Below are 23,582 nucleotides of genomic sequence, written 5' to 3'. Positions count from 1 at the left end.
GTGAGGAGGACCGCTCTCCTTTTTGCAGCGCTTTCTTCTCCGTTCAGCTCGTTGACTACAAAGTACTGGTCTAGCCGTTCGACATAGGCTTCCCAGTCCTCACCCTCTGAGAACTTCGCCAGGATGCCCACAATTTTCTGCATCTTTGCATTGGATTGATATCCTCGTCGCCAGTTATTGTGTTCCTAACACAGATGAGACTGCACACAGGGAGGTTAAGGTAACAGTGACCTCAGTCTTTATTAAGACACTCCAGTGTGAGGAACAGGCCTTCGGGGCCGGCTTATATACAGTGCTCCCAAGGGATGCTGGGATCCCTTGGGACTTCAGGGGATGCGCTCCCTGGTGGCGGAACATGGGAGTGCATGCTTTACAGATACACAACAGTCACCCCGCAGCTTAAAGGCGTGCAGGTAGAGGGGAAGTGGGTGACCACCAGACATAATAAGTGTGCTAGGCAGGTAGCGCAGGAGTCCCCCCGTGAGTCCATCTCGCTTTCAAACTAATATTCTCTTCTGAGTATCGGATGATGCCTCTGGAAGAGCCAATTCCAAGGCAACACTGGTGGCTCAGCTCCACAGGGGGGAGAGACGAAGAACAAAAGAGACCTAGTGATAGGGGATTCTACAGTCAGGGGAACAGACAGGCGTTTCTGCAGCCTTGGACGTGACTTCTGAATGGTTTTGTGCCTCCCTGGTGCCAGGGTCAAGGATGTCACAGAGCGGACGCAAGGCATCCTGGGAGGGGGGGGTAAACAGCTAGCGGCCGTGGTCCATATCGGGACATAGAAACATAGAAACATAGAAAATAGGTGCAGGAGCAGGCCATTCAGCCCTTCTAGCCTGCACCGCCATTCAATGAGTTCATGGCTGAACATGAAACTTCAGTACCCCCTTCCTGCTTTCTCGCCATAACCCTTGATCCCCCTCGTAGTAAGGACTTCATCTAACTCCCTTTTGAATATATTTAGTGAATTGGCCTCAACTACTTTCTGTGGTAGAGAATTCCACAGGTTCACCACTCTCTGGGTGAAGAAGTTTCTCCTCATCTCGGTCCTAAATGGCTTACCCCTTATCCTCAGACTGTGAACCCTGGTTCTGGACTTCCCCAACATTGGGAACATTATTCCTGCATCTAACCTGTCTAAACCCGTCAGAATTTTAAACGTTTCCATGAGGTCCCCTCTCATTCTTCTGAACTCCAGTGAATACAAGCCCAGTTGATCCAGTCTTTCTTGATAGGTCAGTCCCGCCATCCCGGGAATCAGTCTGGTGAATCTTCGCTGCACTCCCTTAATAGCAAGAATGTCCTTCCTCAAGTTAGGAGACCAAAACTGTACACAATACTCCAGGTGTGGCCTCACCAAGGCCCTGTACAACTGTAGCAACACCTCCCTGCCCCTGTATTCAAATCCCCTCGCTATGAAGGCCAACATTCCATTTGCTTTCTTAACTGCCTGCTGTACCTGCATGCTAACCTTCAATGACTGATGTACCATGACACCCAGGTCTCGTTGCACCTTCCCTTTTCCTAATCTGTCACCATTCAGATAATAGTCTGTCTCTCTGTTTTTACCACCAAAAGTGGATAACCTCACATTTATCCACATTATACTTCATCTGCCAAGCATTTGCCCACTCACCTAACCTATCCAAGTCACTCTGCAGCCTAATAGCATCCTCCTCGCAGCTCACACTGCCACCCAACTTAGTGTCATCCGCAAATTTGGAGATACTGCATTTAATCCCCTCGTCTAAATCATTAATGTACAATGTAAACAGCTGGGGCCCCAGCACAGAACCTTGCGGCACCCCACAAGTCACTGCCTGCCATTCTGAAAAGTACCGGTTTACTCCTACTCTTTGCTTCCTTTCTGACAACCAGTTCTCAATCCACGTCAGCACACTACCCCCAATCCCATGTGCTTTAACTTTGCACATTAATCTCTTGTGTGGGACCTTGTCGAAAGCCTTCTGAAAATCCAAATATACCACATCAACTGGTTCTCCTTTGTCCACTTTACTGGAAACATCCTCAAAAAATTCCAGAAGATTTGTCAAGCATGATTTCCCTTTCACAAATCCATGCTGACTTGGACCTATCATGTCACCATTTTCCAGATGCACTGCTATGACATCCTTAATAATTGATTCCATCATTTTACCCACTACTGAGGTCAGGCTGACCGGTCTATAATTCCCTGTTTTCTCTCTCCCTCCTTTTTTAAAAAGTGGGGTTACATTGGCTACCCTCCACTCCATAGGAACTGATCCAGAGTCAATGGAATGTTGGAAAATGACTGTCAATGCATCCGCTATTTCCAAGGCCACCTCCTTAAGTACTCTGGGATGCAGTCCATCAGGCCCTGGGGATTTATCGGCCTTCAATTCCATCAATTTCCCCAACACAATTTCCCAACTAATAAAGATTTCCCTCAGTTCCCCCTCCTTACTCGACCCTCTGACCCCTTTTATATCCGGTAGGTTGTTTGTATCCTCCTTAGTGGATACCGAACCAAAGTACTTGTTCAATTGGTTTGCCATTTCTTTGTTCCCCGTTATGACTTCCCCTGATTCTGACTGCAGGGGACCTACGTTTGTCTTTACTAACCTTTTTCTCTTTACATACGTATAGAAACTTTTGCAATCCGCCTTAATGTTCCCTGCAAGCTTCTTCTCGTACTCCATTTTCCCTGCCCTAATCAAACCCTTTGTCCTCCTCTGCTGCGTTCTAAATTTCTCCCAGTCCCCAGGTTCGCTGCTATTTCTGGCCAATTTGTATGCCACTTCCTTGGCTTTAATACTATCACTGATTTCCCTAGATAGCCACAGTTGAGCCACCTTCCCTTTTTTATTTTTACGCCAGACAGGAATGTACAATTGTTGTAATTTATCCATGCGGTCTCTAAATGTCTGTCATTGCCCATCCACAGTCAACCCCCTAAGTATCATTCGCCAATCTATCCTAGCCAATTCACGCCTCATACCTTCAAAGTTACCCTTCTTTAAGTTCTGGACCATGGTCTCTGAATTTACTGTTTCATTCTCCATCCTAATGCAGAATTCCACCATATTATGGTCACTCTTCCCCAAGGGGCCTCGCACAATGAGATTGCTAATTAATCCTCTCTCATTACACAACACCCAGTCTAAGATGGCCTCCCCCCTAGTTGGTTCCTCAACATATTGGTCCAGAAAACCATCCCTTATGCACTCCATGAAATCCTCCTCCACCGTATTGCTTCCAGTTTGGCTAGCCCAATCTATGTGCATATTAAAGTCACCCATTATAACTGCTACACCTTTATTGCATGCACCCCTAATTTCCTGTTTGATGCCCTCCCCAACATCCCTATTACTGTTTGGAGGTCTGTACACAACTCCTACTAACGTTTTTTGCCCTTTGATGTTCTGCAGCTCTACCCATATAGATTCCACATCATCCAAGCTAATGTCTTTCCTAACTATTGCATTAATCTCCTCTTTAACCAGCAATGCTACCCCACCTCCTTTTCCTTTTATTCTATCCTTCCTGAATGTTGAATACCCCTGAATGTTGAGTTCCCAGCCCTGATCATCCTGGAGCCACGTCTCCGTAATCCCAATCACATCATATTTGTTAACATCTATTTGCACAATTAATTCATCCATCTTATTGCGGATACTCCTTGCATTAAGACACAAAGTCTTCAGGCTTGTTTTTTTAGAATTTTGCTGTACAGTGGCCCTTTTTGTTCTTTGCCTTGGGTTTTTCTGCCCTCCACTTTTCCTCATCTCCTTTCTGTCTTTTGCTTTTGCCTCCTTTTTGTTTCCCTCTGTCTCCCTGCATTAGTTCCCATCCCCCTGCCATATTAGTTTAAATCCTCCCCAATTGCACTAGCAAACACTCCCCCTAGGACGTTGGTTCCGGTCCTGCCCAGGTGCAGAACGTCCGGTTTGTACTGGTCCCACCTCCCCCAGAACCGGTCCCAATGCCCCAGGAATTTGAATCCCTCCCTGCTGCACCACTGCTCAAGCCACGTATTCATCTGTGCTATCCTGCGATTCCTACTCTGACTATCACGTGGCACTGGTAGCAATCCCGAGATTACTACTTTTGAGGTCCTACTTTTTAATTTAGCTCCTAGCTCCTTAAATTCGTTTCGTAGGACCTCATCCCTTTTTTTACCTATGTCGTTGGTACCAATGTGCACCACGACAACTGGCTGTTCTCCCTCCCATTTCAGAATGTCCTGCACCCGCTCTGAGACATCCTTGACCCTTGCACCAGGGAGGCAACATACCATCCTGGAGTCTCGGTCGCGGCCGCAGAAACGCCTATCTATTCCCCTCACCATTGAATCCCCTATCACTACTGCTGTCCCACTCTTTTTCTTGCCCTCCTGTGCAGCAGAGCCAGCCACGGTGCCATGAACTTCGCTACTGCTGCCCTCCCCTGATGAGTCATTCCCCTCAACAGTACTCAAAACGGTGTATCTATTTTGCAGGGGGATGACCGCAGGGGACCCCTGCACTACCTTCCTTGCACTACTCTTCCTGCTGGTCTTCCATTCCCTATCTGGCTGTGGACCCTTTCCCTGCGGTAAGACCAACTCACTACACGTGATACTCACGTCATTCTCAGCATCGTGGATGCTCCAGAGTGAATCCACCCTCAGCTCCAATTCCGTAACGCGGACCGTCAGGAGCTTGAGGTGGACACACTTCCCACACACGTAGTCGTCAGGGACACCGGAAGTGTCCCTGAGTTCCCACATGGTACAGGAGGAGCATAACACCCGACCGAGCTCTCCTGCCATGACTGAACCCTTAGATACACTTAAATTAGCAACAACAATGTTAAAAGTTACTGACTAATATAAGAAGAAAAAGAAAAACTACTCACCAATCACCAGCCAATCACTTACCCCCTAGGCTGTGACGTCACCTTTGTTTCTTTCTTTGCCTTCTCCCTGTAGCTGCACTGGCACGCCTCTCGCCGACCCCGGACTCGCGCTGCTCCGAGCTCCCGCCTCCCGCTGGCCTTTATAGGCCTCTCGCCGACCCCGGACTCGCGCTGCTCCGAGCTCCCGCCTCCTCGACTGACTGCTCGAACTGCTCGACTCCCGCTGGCCTTTATAGGCCTCTCGCCGACCCCGGATTCGCGCTGCTCCGAGCTCCCGCCTCCTCGACTGACTGCTCGACTCCCGCTGGCCTTTATAGGCCTCTCGCCGACCCCGGACTCGTGCTGCTCCGAGCTCCCACCTCCCGCTGGCCTTTATAGGCCTCTCGCCGACCCCGGACTCGCGCTGCTCCAAGCTCCCGCCTCCTCGACTGACTGCTCGAACTGCTCGACTCCCGCTGGCCTTTATAGGCCTCTCGCCGACCCCGGACTCGCGCTGCTCCGAGCTCACGCCTCGACTGACTGCTCAACTCCCGCTGGCCTTTATAGGCCTCTCGCCGACCCCGGACTCGCGCTGCTCCGAGCTCCCGCCTCCTTGACTGACTGCTCGACTCTCGCTGGCCTTTATAGGCCTCTCGCCGACCCCGGACTCGCGCTGCTCCGAGCTCACGCCTCGACTGACTGCTCAACTCCCGCTGGCCTTTATAGGCCTCTCGCCGACCCCGGACTCGCGCTGCTCCGAGCTCCCGCCTCCTTGACTGACTGCTCGACTCCCGCTGGCCTTTATAGGCCTCTCGCCGACCCCGGACTCGCGCTGCTCCGAGCTCCCGCCTCCTCGACTGACTGCTTGAACTGCTCGACTCCCGCTGGCCTTTATAGGCCTCTCGCCGACCCCGGACTCGCGCTGCTCTGAGCTCCCGCCTCCTCGATTGACATAGGTAAAATAAAGGATGAGGTCCTACAGGAAGAATTGAGGGAGCTCGGAAGAAAATTAAAGGGTAGGACCTCAAAGATAGTAATCTCCGGATTACTACCGGTGCCACATGCTAATGAGTATAGGAATAGAAGGATAGAAAAGATGAACACGTGGCTGGAAAGTTGGTTTAGGAGGGAGGGCTTTAAATTTTTGTGGCATTGGGACCGCTTCTGGGGGAGGTGGGACCTGTACAAACCGGACAGGTTGCACCTCAACAGCGCCAGGACCAATATCCTCACGGGGAGTTTTGCTAGTGCTGTTGGGGAGAGTTTAAACTAGCTTGGCAGTGGGATGGGAACCAGAGAACGAATTCAGAAGGGAAGGAAGTAAAGCTGAAATTGGATAGCAAGAATCTAGACAGCGAATCTGTAAGATAGAGGAAACAGGGCTTAGTATGTAGTAAGCAAGGAGGTCTTCCTGTGCTGAATGGTGTATACTTTAATACAAGGAGTATAGCGAATAAGGTGGATAAGCTAAGAGCACAGGCAGACACTTGGAAGTATGACATTATAGCCATTACAGGAACATGGCTGAAAGAGGGGCAGGTTTGGCAGATCAATATTCCTGGCTATAGGATTTTTAGACAAGATGGAGAGGGGGGGGGGGGTAATAAGGCGGGGGGGGGGGTGGTTGCGGTACTGATTAAAGAAACTATTACAGCGGTGAGGAGGGATGATATGTAAGAGGGATCATCAAATGAGTTCATATGGGTTGAATCGAAATATTAAAAAGGGGCGATCACATTGCTGGGTGTGTATTATAGACCCCCCAAACTGTTTGAGGGAGATAGAGGAGCAAATATGTAGGAAAATTGCTGTGAAGTCCAAAAACCATAGGGTAGTCATAGTAGGGGATTTTAACTACCCAAATATTGATTGGGACAAATTTAGTGTGAAGGGTATAGAGGGTGCGGAATTCTTGAAATGCATTCAAGAGAACATTTTTAGTCAGCATATAGCAAGCCCAACACGAGAGGGGGTGGTCTTGGATTTAGTTTTGGGGAATGAAGCTGGGCAGGTTGAAGGGGTATTAGTGGGAGAGCACTTGGGTGCCAGTGACCATAATTCAGTCAGATTCAAGTTCGCTATGGATAAGGACAAGAATAGGCCTGGAGTAAAAGTTCTGAATTGGGGAAAAGCTAATTTTGCTAAATTAAGGAGTGAGTTGGCCATGGTGCACTGGAAACAGCTACTTGTGGGTAAATCAGTGTCGGAACAGTGGGAGGCACTCGAGGAGGAGATCCGGAATGCTCAGGTCAAACATGTGCCCTTAAAGAAAAAGGCTGTGAAAAATAATTCTAGAGCCCCCTGGATGTCTAGGTAATTACAGAGGAGGATTAAAAATAAAAGGGACGCTTATGTCATATATCAATGGCTAAATACTATCGAATCTTTAGAGGAATATAGAAAGTTAAGAGGCAAAATTAAAAAGGATGTTAGGAATGCTAAGAAAAAGCACAAGAAATTCTTGGCCAGTAAAATGTAAGGAAAACCCTAAGATGCCCTATAAATATATTAAGAGTAAGAGGGTAACTAAAGGGTAGGGCCTATTAGAGACCATGAGGGTAATCTTTGTGTGGAGGCGGAAGATGTTGGTAGGGTTCTTAACGAACACTTTGCGTCTGTTTTCACAAAGGAAAGAGGTAATGCAGATACTGCTATCGAGGAGGAAGAATGTGATATTCTGGACGAAATAAATATACTGAGAGAAGAAGTATTAAGGGGTTTAGCAGCTTTGAAAGTAGATAAGTCCCCAGGCCTGGATGAAATGCAGACTGTTGAGCGAAGTAAAAGAGGAAATAGCAGAGGCCTTGACCATCATTTTCCAGTCCTCTTTGGATCTGGGCATGGTGCCAGAGCATTGGAGAACTGCTAATGTAGTACCCTTGTTTAAGAAGGGAGAAAGGGATAGGTCGAGTAATTACAGGCCTGTCAGCCTAACCTCAGTGGTGGAAAAATTATTGGAAAAAATCCTGAAAGACAGGATAAATCTGCATTTGGAAAGGCAAGGATTAATTAGGGACAGTTAGCATGGATTTGTTAAGGGAAGATCGTGTCTGACTAACCTGGTTGAATTTTTTGAGGAGGTAACTAAGAGGGTCGAAGAGGGTAGTATATATGGACTTTAGCAAGGCTTTTAATAAGGTCACACATGGTAGACTGGTCATGAAGGTTAAAGCCCATGAGATACAGGGCAAAGTGTCAAGTTGGTTCTAAAATTGGCTTGGAGGTAGGAAGCAAAGGGTAATGATTGATGGATGTTTTTGTGACTGGAAGGATGTTTCCAGTGGGGATCCGCAGGGCTCAGTACTGGGACCCTTGCTTTTTGTGGTATATATCAATGATTTAGATTTGAATATAGGGAGTATGATTAAGAAGTTTGCATATGAAACTAAAATTGGCTGTGTGGTTGATAATGAAGAGGAAAATCATGGGCTGCAGGAGGATATCAATCTACTGGTCAGGTGGGCAGAGCAGTGGCAAATGGAATTTAATTCAGAGAAGTGTGAAGTGATACACTTTGGGAGGGCTAATAAGGCTAATAAGGAAAGGGTATACACATTAAGCGGTAGGCCACTTAATAGTGTAGATGAACAAAGGGACCTTGGAGTGCTTGTCCAGATCCCTGAAAGTAGCAGGCCAGTTGGATAAGGTGGTTAAGAAGGCATACGGAATGCTTGCCTTTATTGGCCAAGGCATAGAATATAAGAGCAGGGAGGTTATAGAAACATAGAAATAGAAACATAGAAAATAGGTGCAGGAGTAGGCCATTTGGCCCTTCTAGCCTGCACCGCCATTCAATGAGTTCATGGCTGAACATTCAACTTCAGTACCCCATTCCTGCTTTCTCGCCATACCCCTTGATCCCCCTAGTAGTAAGGACCTCATCTAACTCCTTTTTGAATATATTTAATGAATTGGCCTCAACAACTTTCTGTGGTAGAGAATTCCACAGGTTCACCACTCTCTGGGTGAAGAAGTTCCTCCGCATCTCGGTCCTAAATGGCTTACCCCTTATCCTTAGACTGTGACCTCTGGTTCTGGACTTCCCCAACATTGGGAACATTCTTCCTGCATCTAACCTGTCTAACCCCGTCAGAATTTTAAATGTTTCTATGAGGTCCCCTCTCATTCTTCTGAACTCCAGTGAATACAAGCCCAGTTGATCCAGTCTTTCTTGATAGGTCAGTCCCGCCATCCCGGGAATCAGTCTGGTGAACCTTCGCTGCACTCCCTCAATAGCAAGAATGTCCTTCCTCAGGTTAGGAGACCAAAACTGTACACAATACTCCAGGTGTGGCCTCACCAATGCCCTGTACAACTGTAGCAACACCTCCCTGCCCCTGTACTCAAATCCCCTTGCTATGAAGGCCAACATGCCATTTGCTTTCTTAACCACCTGCTGCACCTGCATGCCAACCTTCAATGACTGATGTACCATGACACCCAGGTCTCTTTGCACCTCCCCTTTTCCTAATCTGTCACCATTCAGATAATAGTCTGTCTCTCTGTTTTTACCACCAAAGTGGATAACCTCACATTTATCCACATTATACTTCATCTGCCATGCATTTGCCCACTCACCTAACCTATCCAAGTCGCTCTGCAGCCTCACAGCATCCTCCTCGCAGCTCACACTGCCACCCAACTTAGTGTCATCCGCAAATTTGGAGATACTACATTTAATCAACTCATCTAAATCATTAATGTACAGTGTAAACAGCTGGGGCCCCAGCACAGAACCTTGCGGTACGCCACTAGTCACTACCTGCCATTCTGAAAAGTACCCATTTACTCCTACTCTTTGCTTCCTATCTGACAACCAGTTCTCAATCCATGTCAGCACACTACCCCCAATCCCATGTGCTCTAACTTTGCACATCAATCTCTTGTGTGGGACCTTGTCGAACGCCTTCTGAAAGTCCAAATATGCTTAAATTGTATAATACTTTGGAGCTGGAGTATTGCGTGCAGTTCTAGTCACCGTATTATAGGAAGAACGTGGCTGCACTAGAGCGGGTGCAGAGGAGATTTACTAGGATGCTGCCTGGAATGGAGAATCTTAGTTATGAGGACAGATTGGATAAGCTGGTTTTTTTCTCATTGGAACAGAGGAGGTTAAGAGAAGACCTCATTGAGGTGTACAAAATATTGAGGGGCCTGGACATAGTGGATAGTAATGGTCTATTTCCATTGGTGGAGGGGTCTATTACGAGGGGGCATAGTTTTAAGGTGGTTGGTGGGAGGTTTAGAGGGGATTTGAGGGCGGGCTTCTTTACGCAGAGGGTTGTGGGGATCTGAAACTCGCTGTGGTGGATGCAGAAACCCTCACCACTTTTAAGAGATGGTTGGTTGGGCACTTAAAGTGCTGTAACCTGCAGGGTTACGGATCTAGAGTTAGTAATTGGGATTAGACTGGATGATCTTTTGTTGGACAGATCAGATATAATGTTAAGTACTGCAGGGAATATAATACGGCCAGGGTGATCTCCTGGACTAGTTTCGATCGCCTGGATGGATCGGAGAGGAATTTTCCCAAATTTTTTCTCCCTAAATTGGTCTGGGTTTTTATCTGGTGTTTGCCTCTCCCAGGAGATCACATGGCTCCGGTTGGGGTGGAGTGTAGAATGTTTTAGCATAAGGGGTGTTGCAGTTGTGGTGAGGCGGATTGGTTGGACTGGGTGCTCTTTGCTTTTCCGTCATTATTCATAGGTTTATATATAACCTTTAGGCCTGCTGACCAAGGGCCGTGTGGCTCTTTGTAGGCCGGCGCGGACAAGATGGGCCGGAATGGCCTCCTTCTACACTGTAAATTTCTATGTTTCTAGGCAATATGAATTAAACAGTAGTTTTAAAGGGGGTGCAGAAACGAAGGGACCTGGGGATGTATGTATACAACTTTTGACGGTGGAAGGACAAGTTGAAGGCTGTTTAAAAAAAGTTAATGCAATCCTTGGTTTTATTAATAGAGGAATAGAGTACAAAAGCAAGGAAGTTATGCTAAACCTTTATAATACATTGGTTAGGCCTCATGCTTTAGGAAGAATGTGAAGTCCTTAGAGAGTGCAGAAGAGATTTACTGGAATGGTACCTCTGATGAAGGATTGCATAGGATTACATAGGATATACAGCACAGAAACATGCCAGTCGGCCCAACCACCTCCCTCCTCCCATCTTTCCTCATCTAAATCTATCAGCATAACCCTTTAGTCCCTTCTCCCTCATATGCTTATCTAGCCTCCCCTTAAATGCATCTATACTATTCGCTTCAACCACTCCCTGTGGTAGCGAGTTCCACATTCTCACACTCTCTGAATTCCATATTTGATTTCTTGTTAACTATCTTATATTGATGCCCTCTAGTTTTGCTCTTTCCCACAGGTGGAAACACTCCCTCTGTGTATAGGAGGGATTCAGTTATGTAGCGAGACTGGAGAAGCTGAGGTTGTTCTCCTTCGAGCAGTGAAAATGAAGGAGTAGTCCATACGGCCATTTGAGCCTGGTCCGCCAGTCAATAGATCATGGCTGAGCTTCGACTTCAACTCCACTTTCCTGCCCAATCCTATATCCCTTAATTATCCTAGTATCCAAAACCCATTACTAAGTAGTGGTAACTGCAGTGGTGAACGTGGAATTTGTGAAGAAGGTCCCTGTCTTTTGCTGTAATGGTTGGCACCACCCACAACTTTTGACTCCGCTCTTGCAACCGTTAAACCTCAGGGCAGCAGCAGGCAAGGGCATCAAGGATCGTTTTATGAAATATATCTCCCTCTCTTTAGTAAATCCATCTGGTATGGCGGCTACCCCATTGAAATAATTAATTCACCTATCCTTGCTCAAAAATAAGTCTAAGCCAACCCTAAACCCCAAAACCCAATTCTGACCCCGAGCCACACCCTCTCTGCCCAACCCTAACCTCGGAAGATTTTACTCCAAGGTGCAGATTTATTTAGCAGGAACAAGGCCAGCACAAGGAACCTGGCACCAGGATCAGTGGGAACAAAACTAAAGTAAGTCAGCAGGAGCAGCAGCAAAGAGGGAAGGTTCAATGGCAAGGTCGATGAGCAGGCAAAAGTCTGATAAAAAGTTAAAAAAGTAATCTTGCCCATTCACAGGAAGTTGGTAATCTGGAAGCAATGTAGCAATATGTTTGAAGAAACAGGAATCAAGATTGTTCAAAATTTGCTTTAACTAATGTCGTGAAATCCAATAGCCAATTAAAAAAGCCAATTTTGGAAATTTCATGAGAAAATCAAGATGCGATGCTATAAGTACCTAGGGAGGCAAGAGCCAGAACACCATCCTGGACTGTCACTGCCCAATTTAACTTCTGGTTAGCAACTTGTGTTATGGATTATATCTTCTGGCCTGACATTCTACGTTCTCAGGATGCTATGAGCTTATTTTATGCAACTGTGGTTTGTATCCTGATTGTGGGCTCAATTTTCCCCAGTGATTTGTGCCGTTTTTTTGGCGCACGCCGCTTTTTTTGATGTTAAGTTAAAAAATTTAAGTTTCCCCAAGGAATGTGTGCCAGTTCATTACAATTTTTTTATATTAGGTTTTTTTTGCATCCTAACCTGATGTCTACGCCAGCTTTTGTCAATTGTCTCATAGATTGTCGTATGTGACCACTCCCAAAATACCTTCTGGTGAGTTAAGAAAATGCAGCGCACATTGAAAAATCAGCATAGAAAGAAGTCATTGTTTTTCAGCCAGCTAAGTTTTGGTGGGAGTCAAGAAGACTTAAATATGCATAACAAAGATTGCATTTTTTTATCTTATAAAGCAGCAAATGGAAGTTTGATGGAATTCTGTAAGTTTTCATTTTTTTTCAACTGACACGCCACCACCGAACATCTGCAAATAGGGCTGGAGGGTCGGAGCATCGGCCAGCAGAATTGGCCCCGCGCCCGGACACAGGGGCTCGGCTGCAAAAGAAGCCCGGGGGAGAGGTGGGGGGGGGCTGTGGAAGGTGATCGGAAGGCGTTGGGGGGGCGGGGGGGGTTCCCGATCACTGCACCTGCTCAGACCTGGGTGTGGTCCATACAGACATGTGGGGAGAGAGAACAAAGAACCTTGTCCTGCTTGCCTGTCGTTTTGAGCTCCTTGCAAAGGTCAAATTTAAGCATGGGGGCAATACTGACATTGTCATACTTTGTGCAAGCCTTTTGCATGATGGTGCTGCGGAGGAAACAATTGATTCGATGGAAGGAACAAATGATGGAAATGATTCTTGTTTACCTCAAAAGTTGTGTTAATAATCAAACAAATAATGTAAATGATTGTTATAATTTAAAATATATTTTATTCAAAAGTTTAACAAATATTTGTTTGTACTTAACTTGACTTTAATAAACATATTCTTGTATCAAACTTTAAAGTTTTCACTTAAGATCACTTAAAAACTTTAAGGTCACTTACTAACTTTTAAACTTATAAATTTACATAACTTACAAAAAACTTTTAATTTGAGAACAGTTACAACAGTAACAACAATAATAACAACAACAAAAGCTGTAAAAAAAAAAGGCTGCACCCATCTCTCCACCTTATTCTAAGACCACCCGCTGCTTTTGGTCTTGGTGACTCCACCACCCCTGCCCGCAGGCGGTGGCGCATCGTTTCTCGGGTTGGTACCAAGCTTATACTTTCCAACATCTCTGGTAATGCACACCTTGATATGTGGAAGGCCCGGCTTGGGCCTCTTCAGAGGCTGGTCTGAGGGGAGTGGCAGTTGATTCTGTCAATGGGCGCGGGGTCTGGACGCGTTCCCTTATTGCAGCAGCTAACTCCAAAATTCCCTCCCTCATGTGCCCTGACAGTGTCTCAACTACCTCCAACATTCCCTTCCTCATGTTCGCTGACAGTGTCTCGGCTACCTGTGACATGCCCTCCCTCATGTTGTGCAACAGTGTGGCAACATTCCCTCCCTCATGTTCACTGTGAGTGTTTGAACTACCTGCAACATTTCCACCTTCATATTCGCCGACAGTGTCTCAGCTGACTGAGATATTCCCTCCCTCATGTTCCCGGACAGCGTCCCCATTTCTCGTGAGAGTGTTGTTACTTCTCCCAACAGTCCCACTACCTCATCACCCACCCCACTGATGGTGTCCAGGAGTGATCGCGTAAGGTCAATGCTCTCCTCAATCATTGCCATCATCTGAACCACATCTGTTAGATCCTGCACCTCAGGAGAGTGCAGTCAAGCTCTCCTTCCCCTCCTCACCCTGGGTGTGGCTCGCAGCATCCCAGTGGGACCTGCAGCCTCAGATGTTGGGGCCCTGGGAATGCCTTGCTGCATCCCATTAAGACCAACAGCCTGGGATGATGGGGCCCTGGTTGTGCCTTGCTGCATCCCACTGGGACCCGCAGCCTGGGACGGTGGGGCCCTGGGTGTGCCTCGCTACACCCCACTGGAATCCCCAGCCTCGGACGGTGGGAAACCATGGAATATCCCACCAACACTCAAACCACTACTCAGGGAAGGCGGCACATGCACCTCCTCCAAAGTGAGTATAACAGTGGGGACTTCATCCATCCCCTCCCCCTCCCCCTTCCCCCCAGGCTCTTGGTCTGGAAGATGGGATTGGAAGATATTCTCCTCTTCAGGCGCGTCCTCATCTGAATCTTCTTCTGCATCGTCAGGGTTGGTCTCAAGTTCTGCAAAATATAACAGAACAGACAAATTGTTAGCAGCAGAGGAGGGGGCAGGGTGGGTGGCATGAGTAGGCTCACACAGCACAGGCAGCAGGCTGATTTGAAGGACCACGATGAATGATATCACATTGCATCAACCGAAGCATAGCTGACATAGAAACATAGAAAATAGTAGCAGTAGTAGGCCATTCGGCACTTCAAGCCTGCATTGCCATTCAATATGATCATGACTGATCCTGTATCTCAACACCATATTCCTGCTTTCTCCCCATAACCCTTGATGCCTTTTGTGCCTCAAAATCTATCTATCTCCTTCTTAAATATAATCAGTGACTCGGCCTCCACAGCCTTCTGTGGTAGAGAATTCCACAGGTTCACCACCCTCTGAGTGAGACATTCCCATGAACTGAAGCATGGCTAGCCCGCGCAGTACTTAACATTTAGCAAAGCCAGACTGTGGAATTTTCAGGACTTACCCTCTCCCTCGAGTGTGGGCCCAGCTTGTGCAATGGTGGTTGCTTTTCTCCAGGCAGGACCCATCAAAGCAGTGACCCTCTCTTCCAAGGGTGTCAGTGGGTGCAGATTTATCGGGCCTCCTCCTGTTCGAGTTCTTTCCCTTTTGTTGTGTGCCACTTTCCTCTGCAAAGATGAAAGTATAACTTTTTAGAGAGTGTCTTTCTGCCGGGTGGGACTTATACAGATGGTCACATTTGCAATTGCAATTCCAGTGAAAAATGAAAATATTACTTACACCAACTACTTGACCAAGGTCCTGCCACTTCTTTTTGCACTGGCCTCCAGACCTTGGGGTGGTCACCATTGCACAGTAATCTTGTGCAAGTTGGTTCCAGTGTTTCTTCATTTCTTTGGGTGGAACTTTTATGTGACCTTGCTGGTGTTCAGCTCCTGCCATCTGCCCTCAATCATGGTAACTAGTGCCTCCATTTCATCCTGTAAGAAATTATTGGTCCTTGCGCCACGTTGCATCTTGTATTGCAGCTCCGATTTTTCCAATGAGAATTAAAGTTCTCATACACAACTGGCTCTTTAAAAATGGCCGATTGCAGACCGGGAGTTGTACTGCGCAAGCGCACCCATAGGAATCACGTCAAAAACGCCATTTTTTTCGCGCTTGCGCAGAAGGGGCAGCATCATTTTTTCGGTGCAGACACTAGGCTCCACCCCCCGAGGCTACAGGACAGGCTGCGTGGTGTCAATTATGAAAAATAGAGCAGGGAAACTTGACACATTTATTTTGGAGTAGTTCTAGCCAAACAGGCGTAACTCTGGCAATACGCCAAAAAATGGCTTTGGGCAAAATTGAGCTCTGTATGTGGAGCCTAAATCAATAAATAAAAATGTTAATAAACACCCGAATAGACTACCAGTCTCTTTGAACAGATTTAAAGCTTTCTTTATATGCACCATTTTATTGTATTATTACATTTTATTGTTTACCATAATATTTCAGTCTTCTTGCTAATTCTTTAATTTTCACCAATGCTTCTCTGGACTAAGAATTGTGGCTGTGGTAAAGCTGAAAAGGGAGTATCACGTGACTGTTTCAGGCAAGACTTTTCTTAAAGAATCGGTATTATAAATTTCATAGTGGAATGATAACAATTACTAATTGTACACAAGAATTGAACTACTTCCAAAGATTGAGCAAGACTTTATATAGCATGTTTATTTGACCATATAAATTTAAAACTGATAAGCTCAGATTTGATCTCGATACACTAGGAATAAAACTGAGGAACTGCCACTTCAGATTTATGGTCAAATAACCATAAAAACAGTGCTATAAAATAATTGTCAGTGTTGATGGTTGTTTCTCATGAGAAGGATAGCCTTCAGAATTATTTTGTGTTTGAGGAACCAAACCAGCCGAAAGGAGGAAAATTATCACAATAATTTTTTGTATCTGAAGGAGCCTTTCACACACACATAGAAGGGTTTCTCTCAACAACAATAACTTGCATTTATATAACACCCTTAATGGAGTAAAATGTCTCAAGGCGCTTTACATAGGTGTGTGGTGGAGTGTGACCAGTGGTGTTCCCCTGGGATCTGTAGAGGGGCCTCTGCTTTTCACCATATACATATTAAAAACTTGGATGAAGAAATGGAGAGTTGGATATCAAAGTATCAAATGACACTAAGTTAGGAGGCACAGTAAGTTGTGTGCATCGAATGAGAAAGTTACAATGGGACACATTCAGAATAAGTGATTGGGAAAAACTATGGCAGATAGAGTTCAATGTGGGAAATATGAGGTCCACTTTGAATCTGAGAAAGATAAATCGGAATATTTTCTTAATGCTCAGAGACTATGGGCTCAATTTTCCCCAAAACATTATTTTGGCATACTTGAGTTATGCCCGATTTTTTGGGGCCTAAGTACACCAAAAAAAAAGATTCTAAGTTTCCCCATTGGATGTCTTCATTTTGGCGTGGCATAGCCTTTAGTTTGGGCATGGAGCCTTGATCTGCGCCAAAAAGATCAGGCTGCCATGGTAACGAGGTACACAATGCGAGCTGAAGCACACAGCCAGCTCCCAACACATTAAAAGAATTGAAAAACACATAGCAGCAACTTACCTCCATCCAATCCTACCCGAAGGGCTTGCCAGTTCGGTCTCATTCTCGGTCCCCATTCTCCCAGTCCGGTCCCATTCTCAGTCTCCGGACACACACACACACACACACACACAGTCTCTTCTCTCTCTCTCTCACTGTGTGAACTGGGGACCGAGAATGGAACCGGACAGCCTTCGGGCGGGGTTGAATGGAGGTAAGTTGCTGCTATGTGTTTTTCAAATCTTTTAGTGTGTCCGGGCATCGGCTGCGCCGATTTCCTTAACTCTCCGCAAGGTTTTTCAGCAGAGGCCACATACGCTGGCCTAAGCACAACTGGAGTAACTCTCAGCTGGCCAAACTTTCCTAATTGCCGTAGGTGGCTGGTTACGCCCCCTTTGGCTGAAAAAAACACGAACCTAAAAAAATCGTAACTAACTGAGTTACACTGGTGCAAATTGATTGGTGAAACTGGTTTTTCAACTTCATCATCAGAGGCGGTCCCTCGAACGAGGATGACTTGCTTCCAAGAGTTCACAGGTGTTTCGATGAAGGACCTGATGTTCCAGTCCTGAACTCCAATTGAGGGGGTGGAAGATGCCTTTGTGTGGATTTTTTTAATGTGTGGTGACTGTTGCACACCGGCCACCACAACTTAGGACAAAAAGAGCAGCCTGCTCCAAAAAAACGGCGCAAATCACTGGGGAAAATTGAGCCCGTGGAGGAGCAAAGGGATTTAGTACGCAAATCACTAAAAGCTAGAGCACAGATGCAAAAAGTAATAAAAGAAAAACCTTGGACTTTATCTCATGGTGATCGGAATTCAAACACAAGGAAGTGGCAAATGGAATTCAATCCGGGGAAATGTGAGGTAATGCATTTGGGGAAGGTTAATAAGGCAAGGGAATACACATTAAAGGATAGGATACTGAGAAGTGTAGAGGAACAAAGGGACCTTGGAGTGCATGTCCACAGATCCCTGAAGGTAGCAGGCCAGGTAGAAAAAAGGTGGTTAAGAAGGCATATGGAATACTTGCCTTCATTAGCCGAAGCACTGAATACAAGAGCAAGGAGGTTATGCTTGAACTGTATAAAACATTAGTTAGGCCACAGCTAGAGTACTGCGTGCAGTTCTGGTCACCACATTACAGGAAAGATGTGATTGCACTCCAGAGGGTACAGAGGAGATTTCTGAGGATGTTGACTAGACTGCAGAATTTTAGCTATGAGGAAAGATTGGATAGGCTGGGTTTGTTTTCTTTGAAACAGAGGAGGCTGAGGGGGGATCTTATTGAGGAGTATAAAATTATATGGGGCCTAGATAGAGTGGTTAGGAAGGACTTATTATCTTAGCAGGTGAGTCAACAACCAGGAGGTGTACATTTAAATTAATTGGTATGAGGTTTAGAGAGGATTTGAGGGGAAATTTCTTCACCCAGAGAGTGGTGGGGGTCTGGAACCCACTGGCTGAAAGGGTGGTAGAGGCAGAAACCCTCACCACATTTAAAAAGTACTTGGATGTGCACTTGAAGTGCCGTAACCTACAGGGCTATGGACCTAGAGCTGGAAAGTGGGATTAGACTGGATAGCTCTTGGTTGGCCGGCGCGGACACGATGGGCCGAAATAGCCTCCTTCCTTGCTGTAAATTTCTATGATTCTATGAAGTGACATTTCAGTTGTACAGAGCCTTCGCTAGACACCATCTAGGATACTGCCTTCAGTTTTGGGCACCGAACCTCAGGAAAGATATATTAGCCTTAGAAGAGGTACAGCACAGATTCACCAGAATTATACTAGGACTTAAAAGGGTTAAATTGTGAGGACAGGTTGTATATTCTTAGTTTGTATTCAAAATGATTAAGAGATTCAATAAAATAGATATAGAGGGCCCAAGTTTCGGCCTGAGTTGCTCCTGATTTTTTGGAGCAACTGGTTTAGAACGGAGTATCTTAGAAATTCAAATTCTCGGCATTTAGTTTGCTCCAGTTCTAGTCAGTTAGAACAGAGTTCTAGTCAGTTAGAACAGTTTCACTTTGGAACAGAATTTTTTTTTTCAAAAGGGGGCGTGTCCGGCCACTTACGCCTGTTTTCAAAGTTTCGGCAGTGAAAACTTACTCCAAACTAACTTAGAATGGAGTAAGTGAAGATTTTTGTACGTTCGAAAAAACCTTGTCTACACTTTAGAAAATCAGGCGTAGGTTACAAATTAGGCGTAGGGAATGGGGGGGGGGGTTTAAAGGGAAGTTTACAAACATTAAACACTTCAGTTTTACAAATAAAGAGCCATCATCAATAATAAATGATAAATACATCAATAAATCAACCAATAAATCAATCCAAAAAAATTAATAAAAAATAATAAAAAAAAAAAAAATCAATAAATAAAACATTTTCTACTGACCGACTGCAGCACCGGGAGTCCTCCAACAGCGCGCTGGGACGGTCCCCCCAGTGTGTCTCTGTCAGTGTCTCTATCTGTCTGTCTGTGTGTGTGTCTCTCACTCTCTGTCTGTCAGTGTCTGTGTTTCTGACAGCGAGGGGAGGGGGAGAAGGGGGGTGGGAGGGGGAGAAGGGGGGTGGGAGGGGGAGAAGAGAGGTGGGAGGGAGGGGGGGAGAAGGGGGTGGGAGGGGGAGAAGGGAGGTGGGGAGGGAGAGAAGGGGGGGAGGGGGAGAAGGGGGGAGGGGGAGAAGCGAGGGAGGGGAGAAGGGGGGAGGGGCAGAAGGGGGGGGAGAGGGGGAGAAGGGGGAGAAGGAGAGAGGATGTAGGGAGGGAAGGAGAGAGGAGGGAGGGAGGGAAGAGAGGAGGGAGGGAGGGAGAGAGGAGGGAGGGAGGGAGAGAGGAGGGAGGGAGAGAGAGAAGAGGGAGGGAGGGAGAGAGGAGGGAGGGAGGGAGAGAGGAGAGAGGGAGGGAAGGAGAGGGGAGGGAGGGAAGGAGAGGGGAGGGAGGGAAGGAGAGAGGGAGGGAAGGAGAGAGGAGGGAGGGAGGGAAGGAGAGAGGAGGGAGGGAGGGAAGTAAGAGGAGAGGGAGGGAAGGAGAGAGGAGGGAGGGAGGGAAGGAGAGAGGAGGGAGGGAAGGAGAGAGGAGGGAGGGAAGGAGAGGGGAGGGAGAGAAAGAGAGAAGAGGGAGGGAGGGAGGGAGGAGAGAGGGAGGGAGGGAAGGAGAGGGGAGGGAGGGAGGGAAGGAGAGAGGAGGGAGGGAGGGACGTAGAGCAGAGGGAGGGAAGGAGAGAGGAGGGAGGGAGGGAAGGAGAGAGGAGGAGGAGGAGAGGGAGGGAGAGAGAGAGGAAGAGGGAGGGAGGGAGGAGGGAGGGAGGGAGGAGAGAGGGAGGAAGAGAGAGGGGAGGGAGGGAAGGAGAGGGGAGGGAGGGAAGGAGAGGGTAGGGAGGGAAGGAGAGAGGAGGGAGGGAAGGAGAGAGGGAGGGAAGGAGAGAGGAAGGAGGGAGGGAGGGAAGGAGAGAGGAGGGAGGGAGGGAAGGAGAGAGGAGGGAGGGAGGGAGGGAAGGAGAGAGGAGGGAGGGAAGGAGAGTGGAGGGAGGGAGGGAGGAGATGAGGGAGGGAGTGAGGGAAGGAGAGAAGAGGGAGGGAGGGAAGGAGAGAGGAGGGAGGAGGAGGGAGAGGGGAGGGAGGGAGGGAATGGAGGAGGGAGGGAAGGAGAGGGAGGGAGGGAGGGAAGGAGAGATGAGGGAAGGAGAGAGGAGGGAGGGAGGGAAGGAGAGAGGAGGGAGGGAAGGAGAGAGGAGGGAGGGAAGGAGAGAGGAGGGAGGGAGGGAGGGAAGGAGAGGGGGGGGGGGAGGGAGAGAAGGAGGCTGAACGGCCGGGCCCAAGACCTCGGGTCTCGGGGGGGAGGGGCGGAGAGAGAGTCGCGGAAGTCTGGGGGGGAGAGAGGAGAGAGTCGCGGATGTCCGGGGGTGGGGGGGGGGGGGGGGGAGAGAGAGTCGCGGAGGGGAGAGAGTCGCGGAGGTAGAGTCGCAGAGGTCGGGTCGCCGGGGCAGGGGGGGAGCGGGGGACGGGTCGGGTGGGAGGAGCCTTATTCACGCAGCCCCAGTGAGGCCATTCGGCCAGGGCTAGGGGCTGCGTGCTTCGGGCCCCTCCCACAGTTTTGGGCGCCTGGAGCTACTGCACATGCGCGCCCATTGTAGCGCGCATGTGCAGAGGTCCCGGCACTGTTTTCAGCGCAGGGACCTGGCTCCGCCCCCAACAGCTCGTGCTGCGCTGTGCCCAGCTGCAGAAGACCTGCAGGGAGCCGGAGAATAGGTAAGTTTTTTTTAGGCGCACTTTCTGGTGCGAAAAACGGGCGTCCAGGTCCGGGCTGCGCCGTTTTAGGCGCGTCCCGAAACTTGGGCCCAACGAAACTATTTCATCTGGTGGAAATATCCAGAACAAGGGGGCACAATCTTAAAATTATAGCTAGGCCATTTATGAATGAAATTAGCAAGCACTTTTTCCACACATAATGTAGTGGAAATCTAGATCTCACTCATCCAAAAGATTGTGGTTGCTGGGTCAATTGACATTTTCAAGACTGCATCGATAGATTTTTGTTAGGCAAGGTTATCAAGGGATATGGAAAAAAACAGGTAAATGGAGTCGAGGTACAGGTCAGCCATGATCTAACTAAATGGGCACAAGGGGTGGAATGGCCTACTCCTGTTCGTATGTTTTCCTGTGGCGGGGGATGGTGGGCGGGGGAAGAGTCAATAGCACAGGGTTTAGTAGATCGCACTCATGTTGGCACTAGGGGTCCTCGCATTAATCGAACAACTACATGAACAGAAATGGCTTTTATTAAATTAATATGGTATCTGACCACAGAAACATAATTGTACAAGTAAATGACTATTATCCTGAAAGATCCAAGGTAACATTATTTAAAGGCTCATGTAGAGGTGGGATACCCTTTGGAAACCTCTGAAACAGCAATGGCACATAAATATAATGAATCAGAGCATGGCACATAATTCATAGAGGTAAATGTGGGTTTCACTTGATGGTAGTACTACTTTGAATAATGTCACCATGCTATCTTTAACATCCACCTGATCCAGTGGAACAGGCTGACTGTGCCTGGTCTAATGATATGGAAAAATCAGTACGAGACAATCAAATGCTAGTTGGTGCATTCTAATTCTAGAGAGTCAGCTTTACTCAGTGGTAATACCCGAGTCAGAAATCTATGGATCCAAATCCCAATCCAGAATTTAAGTAAATAATCTCGGCTGACACAGTGCAGTACTGAGGGAGTGCTGATTAACAGAGGTACTGTCTTTCGGATGAGACTTTAAACCAAAGCCGTGTCTGCCTCTTCAGTGGATATAAAAGATCTCATAATACTATCTGAAGAAGAGCTATTCTGGCTAACATTTTTTTCTCAATCAATGTCACCAAAACAGATTTATTGGTCATTTGTCACTTTTGTTATTTGTGGGACCTTGCTTCCACAAACTGGCTGCTGCATTTGCCTATATGATAACAGCAACTACATTTCAAAAGAATTAATTAGCTAAGAAGCACTTTGGGACATCCCGAGGATATTAATGGCACTATATAAATGTTAGTTTGGTCTCTTTGACTTTAATATGAAGAAATCCCTGAAAGACAACTGAATGTTCTGAATGAGAGACCAGACAATTTTGAGAGGGAAACCCTTAGTGGGAATGAACACTATGTTGACATTTTTTAAAGCTAGGTAGTCCAGTATGATCAACTAGCCAGCCAGATAAATGGCAGACAAGGTAATATTCCTCTGGATCAAGGGGTTATCCAAGATTGCATTAATGACATTCCTTCATCTCACTAGCCCTGTTAAAGACAACAACAGTTCAAGAAGTCCCACCATTCCCTTTTCAAGTGCAACTAGTGATGGGCAATAAATGCCGGCCTTGCCAGCAACACCCACATCCTGAATAATGATTGATTAAAAAAAAACAGGCCTGTGAACGAACACAACAGTGTGATCAGGTTAATCGAATGTCTTCGATATGTAGTCATGTTCAAGCGAGACTAAATGGTTTCCCCTTCAAAGGGCAGACCAAGCAGCTACAAATGCCCTATTCATGAATCCAGAACCCATCAACTAAAGCAATGCAGAACAACTACCAAATTGACAGCACAAGTCTCATATCCATGGCACCATTAATTCCATGCAGCTAAAATGTTTCCAATTGGGTGGGAGTTGTAGATGGGGGCGGGGGGGAGGAGGAGGGGGAATGCAGTAGATTTGGAAAATGTAATAGTCTACGGGCCCAAATTTGGTCCCAGCTATGGCTCCCCCATTTCTCGGTGGCCCCCAGGCGGGAAGTCCATTTTTGCCGCCTGCTGCCGCCAGGAGCCATTTTCGGCTCCGTTGTGTGGGCGGCAGCAGGAGCGGCAGTCAGCAGCCGGGAGTGGGACTCAGCGGCCGACGCCACTACTGTGCGTCAGTTGGAGGCCTCTCCACTCGGGGATCTTTGGAGGGGCTCCACTGCACATGTGCGAGATTTCAGGT

The sequence above is a fragment of the Pristiophorus japonicus genome, chromosome 18, assembly GCF_044704955.1.
Source record: "Pristiophorus japonicus isolate sPriJap1 chromosome 18, sPriJap1.hap1, whole genome shotgun sequence".
NCBI classification, from domain to species: Eukaryota; Metazoa; Chordata; class Chondrichthyes; family Pristiophoridae; genus Pristiophorus; species Pristiophorus japonicus.
The sequence above is the reverse complement of the archived record's forward strand: the minus strand, read 5'-3'. Positions refer to the sequence as shown.